This window comes from Tupaia chinensis, unplaced genomic scaffold, assembly GCF_000334495.1.
Source record: "Tupaia chinensis unplaced genomic scaffold, TupChi_1.0 Scaffold000217_1, whole genome shotgun sequence".
Taxonomy (NCBI): domain Eukaryota; kingdom Metazoa; phylum Chordata; class Mammalia; order Scandentia; family Tupaiidae; genus Tupaia; species Tupaia belangeri.
Window position 1 is genome coordinate 3,334,288 of NW_006159692.1, and position 13,110 is coordinate 3,347,397.

At 41.4% G+C, this 13,110-nt stretch overlaps 1 protein-coding gene across 5 annotated transcripts in view; it reads left to right on the forward strand.

The window, feature by feature from the left end:
- Positions 1–13,110, forward strand: part of PCGF5 (polycomb group ring finger 5) — an 84,348-nt gene that overhangs the window by 26,869 nt on the left and 44,369 nt on the right. The window lies entirely within an intron of this gene.

A 13,110-nucleotide genomic window follows, 5' to 3' on the forward strand; every position in this document is an offset into this window, starting at 1 on the left:
AAAAAAAAAAAAAAAAAAAAAGAATTTGAATTCGTTTTCAGAATATTCATCATTGGAATACCAGTGGCATGAAAATTTTCTTTTGTTACTTGAATGTCAGTAGTTGACTTTTACTGGGTTGTGAAATGTTCTAAATATCGCAAGCATATGATCAGTTATGGTTCTGTTAGAAAGTGAAAATTCTCTGTTTTAAGTTATAATGAAAGAGTTCATATGCACAGAGGATTTGGTAGCATACTCATACTTTAATTCAGGGGTTCTCAAGTTGTGATTCACAGACCAGCAGCATTAGCATCACCTGGGAACTCTTAGAAACTGGGAGTGACCCCAGTAGGCTGTGTAAGGAGCCCTCCTGGTGATCCTGAAGCTCAAGTTGGAGAAGCACCATTCTGGTATTATCGTATCTGTGGAACTCTTAACAAATTTCATTCTCACCTGTTTCATCGGAAGTGGAGGAGACATTTTTATAGCCACTTATGCCAGGATTACACATACTTTTTGTGTTTCTGCCAGCATGATTTTATGTTCTTATTTTAATGAAAGCAATTCCAGTAAATTCTATTTTAATGCCTATTATGTGCACCAAGTACATATTTTATATACTCAATTTTGTTTTACAATAACCTTGGAGAAATTTGGAGTCGATGTGGGCAGGGAGAGAGGGTTTAGAGGCTATCTTGTATTGTGGATGTGGAAACCAAGAATTAAATTTAACTTGCCCATTCTCATAGCCGGTGAGTATGGGCCTGTATTCAACTCCAGAAACCATGCTTTTCCTGAATATAAGATAGTGTCTTTTTGAGGGGATGCCAGAGGGGGTAAGCCTTCCCTTTCAGCTGTTCTCCCTCTACTGAACTGAAATGATATTACAAATGTAGTTTTAAACAGGGATGCAAAATAGAATCACCTGGAAATAGTTAAAATGGCAAACTTTCTGTGGCATCTATTTAACTGCAATTTTTTAAAATTGTGGTGAGTCACCTAAGAAACTGTTCAAATATGAACAGGACCATCCCTGGGGAGATTTTGTAAGTACTGTAGTAGGGTCTAGGCATGTGTGTTTTGGAAAAGCTCCCCAAGTTATACTGATACATACACTCCTTTAGGATTTTACTGGTCCACTATATTCAATTAGTAAATAACTATAAACTGTATTGTATTGTTGATTTTCTATTCCTCATGTGGTTTTTGAAGTTGCGCAGTTTATACTTTGCTATCATTGACAGACGCTTATTGAGTACCTACTGTGTATCAAGAACTGAGGCACAGAGGTTTTTTTTTTGTTTGTGTTTTTTTTTTTTTAGTATGATTTATTTTTGCTATAGGGCACATGGATATTTTTGCTATAGGGCACATGAACTCACCAGAGAGACAGAAAGCAAGAAATCACCCCACACACACACACACACACACACACACACACACACACACACACACGGGGGGTGGGGGGATGGCCACTGTGCAATCTCTTCTCCTTCATTCTCCTTTCAAGAGTTTGGGCATACATGCCACATGCACCTAGCATGAATTTCAAGCTGCTGGGTCCAAAACTCAAAACACAGTTGTCATGTGGGAGTCCAGCACCTCAAACACCTGCTGGCTTCCACAGAGGTATATTATGTCACATTAGTGATAGACACTATGAAGAGGAACCAAAGCAAGACTGTATACTGACAGGAGAGTTGGGGTGACTTGATACAGAATACGAGGGTCTGGCTCTGCCTCTTTGATGACATTTGAATGGAAACCTGAAGGGTTGAGCTCTGTGGATACATAAGAACTTTCAGCGCAGAAGGAAGAGAACGTACAAAGACCTTGAGGTGGGAATATACTTTGCAGATTCAGGAAACAGTACATCAGTTAGAAGGCTGTAACTAGGTCACCGAAAGATTATAGGGACTTCTACCAAGGTAATAAAATGTGAGATGAAGGTGGTGGCGTGATTGGGTTGTGGATGTATTTTGGAGGAGGAGCCAGTAGGAGCTGGCTGCTCCAGAGTGGGGACTTTATCCTGTATGTCCATGTTCCCATCACGTCAGCATCATACCTGCACACGGTTCACAGTCTGTTTTGTTTTACTTCCTCTAACATTTGTGCACTGATTTTAGCAAAAACTGCCAGTTCTGAAAGATGAGAAAGCACAGATTCAGTCTCTAGTTATATACTACAGGTTTACATGTGTCCTCCTGGAAGAAAATTTTCTTTGAGTCATAATAAAATCCTGATTTAAACATTACTACTTTTAGAGGAAAAAAAGATATTATGTAAGCATAAACAATTTGCTTATAAGCAAAAGTTATTTGCATGTTCTCAACAGCAATTTAAAGCCTGCAGGGGTACATGGCAGTTACACTGCACACGTCATTCTGGCCTGGAAGGTCCCATGGCAGTCATAGAGCCCCTTTACTGAGAGGGAACCTGGCAGAGGTCTGATTGTTATACAAGGGGGAAGGCAGATGGCGTGGTGGTTAAGGCACTAGACTCCACATGGCCGACTATGGTTGGCGTTCGGGACCTGGCAGCTTGGAAATGCCAGGTATGTATGAGTGCATGCCCAAAATCCCAAGAAGAAAATATAGGAGAAGGGACTGTGGCATGGCTGTCCCTTCTGGGGAATGATTTCTCACCTTCCCTCTCACTGTCTCTCTGAAAAGCACATGCACCTGATGGCCAAAACCTTTCAAATAAAAAAAGAAAAGAAAAGAAAGGAAAAAAATATAAGGATAAGTTAGGATGTGGCCTTTATCATTCGCAGAGCACATGGAGTAGTCGAGTCCATGATGGAGTCCAGTCCTTAGTCCAGGGCCTGCAGAGATCGGAGGGTTCTGGAGCACTGTTTTATACTCTCAGGCGGGGACAGTAGCCCTGGGGCCTGCCTTTAGTGGAGGTGCAGAGGGCTGCAATGGGGGGTCAGGGGGAGCAGCTGGCCACCCTGTGGGTGTAAAAGGTTCAGAGAGTGAGCAAGATTGCTGATTGAAGCTCTCCAGCTCAGTAGAAGGAAGAGAAAGGGGGTAAACATGTCAGAAGGGTGGGAGAAGCAGACATCTGGGCAGCCCATGTCCCAGGCTCTTGGCAAGGATGTAAAAAAAAAAAGGGGGGGGGGGGGTCATAGAATTGTCTTGGACCAGCTCCACTGTGCAGCAGTAATGCACTGCTCAAGAGAAGCCAGGTCCCATGTGGGGACCACAGTTTGAATCTCTGGTCCAGTTAGCCCAGAAGACACCACGCACATATACTAGTGCCCGAGATCTGACAAGCTGGAGGGCTGGAGGGAGGGGATGATGATATGGCCAGACTCTGGGGCAGGTGCTCCTCTTTCTCCTCCTTTCTCTATCTTTTACAACATACTCTATAATGAATCAAGGGGGGGCGGGGAAGCCACATCTAGACTGATACTTCCCCTCCTGATACCATTTGCCTTCAGTAGGTTGAAACATTTGATACATACATAGAATTTAAAGCTGCATTTAAAATTTCAGTCATAGAAGCCAGCAGGTGGTGTTGAGGTTAGGTGTTGGTGTTGGATCCCACATGGCCAATTGTGTGGTTCGAGTCCCAACCTGGCAACTTGAAAATCATGCAGGGCACATGTGCGTGCATGCCCAAAATTCCAAGAGAAGAGTGGAGGAGAGGGAACGGTGAGATGGCCATCCTCCATGAGGATGCTTTCTCACTTTCCCTCCCTCCCTCCCTCTCTTTCTCTGGCAAGTACACGTGCTCAATAGCCACCAAGAAAAAAAAATTCAAACACAAATTTTAGCTTTAAGTGATTGCTTGGTGCTCGATGAACTAAATGTGGACATACACACATACATATGTACGTGTGTATATGTATGTGTGTGTGTGTGTGTGTGTGTATGTGTATATGAGATAATTTAGTAGCCTTTCAAATCTAAGGAAATAAATATGTTCACACAAACAATTGTTGAAGTATTTAAAATGAAAATTTTTTTCTCACGTGCGTTGCTGGCCACTGGAGATAGACTAGTAAATAAGAAGATTGGGAACTTCAGTTGTCAAGCAAATTTCTCATAAGCCAAGAAGAAATGTCCTACTCATGTATTGAAGGTGTCTTTTTCCTGTATGAACTCCTCTGCTCTGAGACTTTAGCTACTTCGGCTGACGTCTCCTAATTCTTTGTTCTTATTCGAAGGTGTTCGTGCTCCCAGAGAGAGGGAGTGGAAGAAGGCACTCTCATGGGGCTCAGTCAGAGCACATTCCCTTCTCTTCCATTTCTCCATCCGCCGTTTCTCAGTCCTGTCGGGATTTAGGGTACACACCATTTACCTGCATGTTTTTCAAGGTTCTGGGACTGGTATTCCAACATGTAGTCAGCTACATGGGATTTGCCTCCCTTAACCACTAGGCCATTGGGCCAACTCCTCCTAAAGCTTTGTTTCAGGGTTAGATCTTCTCACCCTCAGAATCCTATTGTCTGTATGCCAGTGTCCTACAGTCACTTGTACTGCAACATACCTAAGCACGAACAAATGGGATGCTGACACTCAGTTATCCAGGCAAGAACTATGCTCCATGCAATCTTGGTTCTCTTTATCTCAGTGACAGAGCTGCCATGGAATCCCATCTGACTCCTCTCTCTCATATTTCTCAAATTTATCCCTTCAGTTCCATCCCACCATTACTATTTCTGTTCCGGTTTTCATTGCTTCTCTCCAGAGCCACTGCAGCCTGTTCTTAACCTGTGTCAGAGTAATTCAAAAGAGCTTACTGTATCACTCCCTCTCAGCCTCCCCAAAATGTCCTGAAAGTGCCCTATTGCCCCCAGGATAAATTAAAGCTGCTTACGGGGACTGATTTCTGCCTGCCCCTTCCTCCCCGCCACCTAACACACAGATGCAGGTGCTTGGTTCGCTTGGTTGCTCTGCTTGGCATGCACCTCTCCTCTATGCCCAGCTAGCATAGTTATCCAGCCTTTAAAGCTCATCCGCTCCAAAGTGTGCCACCCACCTGCTAGCACAGACAGATTTGGGTTAAATGAGTAAGGACTCCTTACTACCTGCTACTCAAGTACTTACAGGAAGCTTAAGGATTAAGTGAATGGCTAATAAGTTGATTATTTTGTTGTGCACTTTTTCTTTCAAGAATTCATGTGCAGTGACAGGAAATGTGAAAGGCAATGTTGGTTTGGAATTAAGAACTTAGAAAAACTGTCACCTAGAATCCAGGTCAACATGTTGTAGGTCTAAGGCGGGGAGAGGGAAAGACTCAGTGAGACTGATTGCCCTGGATCAGGGATGTTGTGTCTTGCACCAGGGTCCCAAGAAACTTACTAAAGCTACTTGGAGTGTTTTTGCTGGTGGTTGTATAGGTCATTTCCTTAAAATGAAGGACTTTTCACTTTAAGGACAAAGGAACTTTGTCTCTACAGCTCCCATGTGACAAATGCAGCGTGTTGGTTCTTAACCCTTCTGTGGTCAGAAGGGATATTTATGGGGATAGAAGTCAGTGGTACAAGAAAGAGAAGCTTTCTTCTGCCCTTTCTGAGATTATGGCAGTAGTCCCTCACTGAAGAGTGAATTCTTTGGAAAAGCACATTGTACTTATTTTTTAACTTGTACAAAGAAAAGGGGTTAATTGGTAGTTAAATAAAGTCAATGTGACAGTTAAGGGAGTTGGTGGTTTTATGTGGTAATATGTAAGAAAGAAGAACTAACTTAATCATAAGATGGCAGAATTAAGGTACTGCTGAAATTTATTGACTTTGGGCAAGTATAGTACATGCACAAGGTACAGAGAGCATATGAGAGATGCTTTTATACTCGGTGTCTGAAAACCTCTTACTTCAATGTGCTTGCTGCTCCTGGTACAGCCTGTAGAAGTCTCCACTAGCAGTGACACCCACTGGAAACTTACTGGAAGCACAGATTCTTGGGCTTCACTGGAGACCTGTTGAATGAGAGTCTCTAGGGCCAAGGGCAGGAACCGGAATAACAAGTGCTCCAGGTGATCCTGTGGTGCACTGCAGTTTGAGATGCACTGCTGTGGAGCTAGCATGTCTTTTTTTTTTCTTTTTTTGAGAAGTTTTTGCTATAGGGCATGTGCACAGAAAGACAGAGACAGAGAAACAGAAAGTGAGAAATGGCCACACTGCAATCCCTTCTCCTCCATTCTCCTCTCGGGATCTTGGGCACGCATGCACACACACCCGGCATGAGTTTAAGCCACCAGGTCCAGGATTCGAACCGTGACCGACTACTTCAGAGTCCAGTGATGTAGCCATTATGCCATTTGCTGGTCCCAGATCTAGCATTTCTAATACAAGCAGCTCTTAAACTAGTCAGTTTGTACTTTGAATCATATAGTAATTAAAATAAATGCTAATGAAATATTAAGGTAGTAGCTCTTGTTTATTGTATATTTGTCATATTGGAATGTCATGAGTTTTATATGTATTGTCTTATTTCATCTAAAAGCTCTTTTAGTTAAGTGGTATTGTTTAATAATTCAGCAAATGTGTATTAGTACCTACAGGTGCCAATCAATGTTCTAGCCAAGTGGAATACAGCAGTAAACACAACAGGTGTGGTCTGTGCCCTCTTAGAACTGATGTTCTAATCGGAAGACACACAGTAAGCAAGTGAAGAGTATAATTTCACATGCTACGTGTAAAATTGCTATAAGGGAAAATGCAACAGAGAGAGAATTCTCTTTAAGAGTTGCCATTTGAGCAAAGACCAAAATAATAAGAAGGATCAAGCTATGAAAAGGTTTAAGGGAAGAATATTTCAGATTCTTATTCCAAAATTTTTCACAGAAACAAGACTGAGAAAGGTTAAGTAAGCCAGTAAGTGTTAGAGCTGGATCTGAATCAGGGATATCTGCACAGTATATTATGACACTTCCCTTATTTTATCTTCTTCCTGTTCAGCTTCATTTTCTTAAATTTCTTAAGGCAATGGTAATGAAAAACATTTATATATACATATATATCTTTAAAACCCTTTTTGAACTATGTTTTTGTTAATATCTGAATTTATTATTAGTTCTGAAGGAACAGCCATTGTAATGAAGAAGAATATAAATTGAACTTTCCAATAATGTAGTCTATAAAATTGTGGTTTTAGAGTAAGAAAGAATCCCTTTTTTTAATGAAAATTAAAGGCCTCAACAATAAAAATTATATTTATGGTCAGTAGATACAAATACAATGTTTTCAGTTGTATTAGAAATGAGGTTATTGCTACACTGATGTTATATTTTTCAAACAGTATTTTGGCAAAAACTAGTCATTCATTCATGAAAGTGATTATGCTGTTCATTTTGATGACATTTTTTTAAATAAAAAAATGATGGTAGGTTTTAAAACAATCTAGGTGTCATCTATTGGTAATAATGTTGAAAAAGAATGATATTAGAAGTATGGTTCTTTTAGCCTTTGAAACTGCATTAGTTAGTAAAGAATGTGTGAACAGATGAGCAAAGATCAAAGTGGCACTCAAGATAAAACTGAAGTGACAAAAGTGAAAAAAAATGATCTTCTGTATTAATGTCTGAGAATAAATTATATCTAGATCAGAATGAATTGGAACTGATCAATAATGGAATGAGAAAATGTATGCATCCTAAAATATAGAAGTATTCCGGTCTAGAAATAATGGTCAGAATGCAGGTATGTTGAAGAGTTCAACTTGGAGGTCAGCAAGTACAATGTAACCTTGAAGAGAGGATAAAAAAACATTTTTCTTTGGATGTTTAAAGACTTCATAACTACTATTCTATACAGACTGGTTTTTATCAGACTATTATATCAAAACTTCTTAACTAGAGAGCAAAGCTATGTTTTTTCAGAACGCTCAACCACTGATATTCCTTTATTCAAGGAATAGAGAATGCAGAATGCTAGATTTTAGTTTATTTTGAAGTATTGAAGTAACTTGTTTTAATTGGCCCCCCCAAAAAAATTACTAGTAAACACAGATTAGAGAATCTTGCTTAGCTGAAAATGTAGGCTTCTTTCTCTTGTAGGCCCTAGAGTCTTGGCTCCCTTTAGTATTTCTAACTCTTGTATCATCATTTAATCCATAAATGTTTACTGAGGACTTGCTTGAACAGTTCCTATTCCAGCACTTGAGACACAACAGGCAATGCAGTAGGTGATAAGTCACAGTGTCTATTACAATAGAAAATGGGACATGTTTTAGAAAAAAATCAATCTGGGTAAGACAAATTGGACAGACAGTGAGATGCTACAGTTTAAGCCTATCTTCAGGGCAGACCTCATTAGAAAGTGACATTTGAGGTAAAGGAGTTAGCCAGTCAGATATCCGAGGGAAGAGTGTTTCAGGTAGAGGAAACAGGAGATCAAAGGTCCTAAGGTGAGGAGTGTGCCTGACATGCTGGGAAGTGGCCAGGAGGCCATGGCTGGACAGCAGTGACTGCGGGCCAGTTCAGAGAGGTGACGGGGTAAGTGTGGGCTACAGGCACAGAGCCTAGGTCATGTAAAGCCGTTTTTCGGATTGTGCTAGGAGGTGAGCAGGTACGGTTGTACAAATTGTCTTCTCTTTGTTTCCATTACTATTGGTTAACTTTTTTATTTTTTCAGTAAAATAGGAAGCAAAGTCATCAGTAGAAAGTGAAGGTAGAGGAGGATGTGTTGGAGATCTGAGGAGAAGTTTAATGGACTTGAGCATGGGTTAGGACTGCCTGGCAGGTGAAGGTCCCATTTAAGGTGAGGGACAAATCAGTATAGTTGCGTGTTTTTCTCCCACGTGTTCACATGTTCAGCTGTCATCTTGTAGAAGCAGACTAGGTAGAGAGGCAGTTTTAGCCAGGATTCTAGTTTAGCTGAGCAAGCATGAGGGGCAAAGGAGTTGAATTAGAGAAGAGCAGAGCTATAAGGGTATGTGCGAGAAAGTGAATTTTTTAAAGGATTTTTGCCATAGGGTGCATGTGCTCCCTGGAAAGACAGAGAAAAAAGCTGAGAAATCACCACCTGGGGGAATGGCCGTGCTGCAGTCCATTCGCCATTCTCCTCTCAGGATTTGGGGTACACACCTGACATGATTTCCAATGACTGGTCTTGGACTCAAACTGCAGAGTTGGCCATACAAAATCTAGCCACCTTAACCTCCATACTACTTGCTGGCCTGAAAATGATCATATATCATATTCATCGATCACAGAATTACATTAGTAAGGAGGGTAATGAGGATATCTTAGCACCCACTGAGCTATCAGACTCTCCCCTGACTTTGGGGGCCCACTTGACTCCATAGCAACTGTGGGAGTGGAGTAGCCATTCTCATCCCCTGGACCTTTCAGAGTCTCTTGGCCTACTCAGTCCACAAGCTGCCAAGGCCATGCTTAAATCTCAAGACTCTGTCCTGAAAAAACCACTCCACTCAGCAGAAAATAATGCTATCCTTAATGTTCTCCATGAAATTGTAAATGATGTAGGCCTTTGAAAAAAAATGTGCCACATACAAGGGGCTTTCAGAAAGTTAATGGAAAATGGAATTTTGAGTTAATTTTGTTGCAAGAATTCTAAATCCATGTATAGTGATTTTGTAATTTGCATATTCCATGAGTCTTGGCTCCCTTTAGTATTTCTAACTCTTGTATCATCATTTAATCCATAAATGTTTACTGAGGACTTGCTTGAACAGTTCCTATTCCAGCACTTGAGACACAACAGGCAATGCAGTAGGTGATAAGTCACAGTGTCTATTACAATAGAAAATGGGACATGTTTTAGAAAAAAATCAATCTGGGTAAGACAAATTGGACAGACAGTGAGATGCTACAGTTTAAGCCTATCTTCAGGGCAGACCTCATTAGAAAGTGACATTTGAGGTAAAGGAGTTAGCCAGTCAGATATCCGAGGGAAGAGTGTTTCAGGTAGAGGAAACAGGAGATCAAAGGTCCTAAGGTGAGGAGTGTGCCTGACATGCTGGGAAGTGGCCAGGAGGCCATGGCTGGACAGCAGTGACTGCGGGCCAGTTCAGAGAGGTGACGGGGTAAGTGTGGGCTACAGGCACAGAGCCTAGGTCATGTAAAGCCGTTTTTCGGATTGTGCTAGGAGGTGAGCAGGTACGGTTGTACAAATTGTCTTCTCTTTGTTTCCATTACTATTGGTTAACTTTTTTATTTTTTCAGTAAAATAGGAAGCAAAGTCATCAGTAGAAAGTGAAGGTAGAGGAGGATGTGTTGGAGATCTGAGGAGAAGTTTAATGGACTTGAGCATGGGTTAGGACTGCCTGGCAGGTGAAGGTCCCATTTAAGGTGAGGGACAAATCAGTATAGTTGCGTGTTTTTCTCCCACGTGTTCACATGTTCAGCTGTCATCTTGTAGAAGCAGACTAGGTAGAGAGGCAGTTTTAGCCAGGATTCTAGTTTAGCTGAGCAAGCATGAGGGGCAAAGGAGTTGAATTAGAGAAGAGCAGAGCTATAAGGGTATGTGCGAGAAAGTGAATTTTTTAAAGGATTTTTGCCATAGGGTGCATGTGCTCCCTGGAAAGACAGAGAAAAAAGCTGAGAAATCACCACCTGGGGGAATGGCCGTGCTGCAGTCCATTCGCCATTCTCCTCTCAGGATTTGGGGTACACACCTGACATGATTTCCAATGACTGGTCTTGGACTCAAACTGCAGAGTTGGCCATACAAAATCTAGCCACCTTAACCTCCATACTACTTGCTGGCCTGAAAATGATCATATATCATATTCATCGATCACAGAATTACATTAGTAAGGAGGGTAATGAGGATATCTTAGCACCCACTGAGCTATCAGACTCTCCCCTGACTTTGGGGGCCCACTTGACTCCATAGCAACTGTGGGAGTGGAGTAGCCATTCTCATCCCCTGGACCTTTCAGAGTCTCTTGGCCTACTCAGTCCACAAGCTGCCAAGGCCATGCTTAAATCTCAAGACTCTGTCCTGAAAAAACCACTCCACTCAGCAGAAAATAATGCTATCCTTAATGTTCTCCATGAAATTGTAAATGATGTAGGCCTTTGAAAAAAAATGTGCCACATACAAGGGGCTTTCAAAAAGTTAATGGAAAATGGAATTTTGAGTTAATTTTGTTGCAAGAATTCTAAATCCATGTATAGTGATTTTGTAATTTGCATATTCCATGAAGACTTCCTATATAACAACATAGAAGAAATAAAGATGTTTATTAGTTCCCTATATATGTAAAAACAAGGAGATATTATCTCATGGAAGCAAGTTATAGCTATTCTGAAATTTAAAAAAAATATTATTAGTTTCACAGGTAAGAATTAATATGTATCAAAAACGGGAACCAATGCTTCTTCACTCTTCACGTGACTGCAGTTTACTTATCAACTGTTAGGCAGTAATAAACTTTTCAAGACAAAAATGTATTGTAAAATGAGTGCTATCAAGAAGGGCACATAAAGGGAACCAGCAGTTAGCGTAATGGCTATGTCGCTGGACTCCCACGTAGTCGACTGTGGTTCGCAACCGGACCGGTGGCTTAAAACTCACGCCAGGCACGTGTGCGTGCGTGCCCAATATCCTGAGAGGAGAATGGAGGAGAAGGGATTTCAGTATGGCCATCCCCTCGGGGTGATTTCTCACTCTGTCTGTCCATGAGCACACATACCCTGTAACAAAAGCCGCTCTTTAAAAAAAATTTAAAAAAGGGCACATAAAGATAATGAAGTGCTTAAGGAAGGAGGAAAAACAATATGTGTTTAAGTTGATGGTTAAAACCAGCACAACCAGATGATTTTAACAAAGTCATTCTTTTGTGAGTTTTAATAATCAGAGCATTATTAATGTACAGCAATGCCAAGGACATGAAAGAAAAGACTGATGTTGTTTTTAATCAGTGATACCTGAGTTAGTGCTCAAGAGGGGTGTTTGTGTAGAGCACTGTATAACCTCAAAGCTGGGGAGCTTGTTCTCTGTGATACATGAGAGACGTGGGTGGACCAGCCTTCCAAGATAGCAGCAACAATTGGCCTTTTACCAGTTGTGGAGACACCTTTAGGAACTTGGAAATGAGGAGGTATAAAGATAGCTCTTTAATAACTCAATCGTGAAACCAGCATACAATAGTACATCAGAGCAGGTGTATGCAAAAATGATTAGGAAGAAACAGACCCAGATAGTAGACCAGCAGGGCTGTACCAGGATTATCTAAACATATTAGGGAAGGAAACCATGATGGAGACATGTTGGTCAATCTTGGACTTAGCCTCATTCCACACCCAGGGAAAGTGTCCTACTTGGAAACACAGGCAGTTCGTCTAATTGAAACCTTGTGTCTTAAATATCATCCTTGAATTTCAAGACTACCTCTAGGGTGGAAATGGCTGCTGAGAATTAATACCAATGAATGATGGACATTTTGGGTTCCATTAGCAGAATTATCTGTTTCTCAAGATCAGTGCACCTTGGGACCAGCAGATGGCATAATGGTTATGTTGCTGGACTCCCACTTAGTCAACCGTGGTTTGAGTCCTGGACCTGGCAGCTTAAAACTCATGCTGGGTATGTGTGCATGCATGCCTAAAATTCCAAGAGGAGAATGGAGGAGAAGGGATTGCATTATGGCCATCCGCCCCCCCCACACACACACACCACCACCACCACCACCACTGGGGGATGATTTATTGCTTTCTCTCTGTGTCTGTCTCTTTGGCGAGTGTGCATGTCCTGTAGCAAAAGTCTCTCTTAAAATAAAAAAGATAGACACATCCAATGAATCACAGTCTGATGCTATGCTGTTTTCTGATGCTCATTCTCCTTGTTACAGTTTTATGCTCATCTAGCGGTCGAATTTATAGTAAGAGCTCACATTTATTGAATACTTACAAGTTACCAGACATTGCAAACTGGTAAACTCTGTAGAAATATCTCCTCATTTAATACTCCCAAGGACCTTGTAAGATAGGTACCTTTGTTTTCTCTCTTGTGCACAGAGGCACACAGTGAGCAATCTGCCTGCTGATTCAGATCCAGGCAGGCTGCCTCAGCATTATGTGGAACAGCCCTGCTGGGCTACCCTGGCTTCTCCTGTAGGTCTCCTCTGTAGGGAGAGAGCACAGTCACATGTTCTTCGGATTATATGTTGTCCTGCCACAGTGATTTCTTAACAGAGAAAAAATAACTTCCAA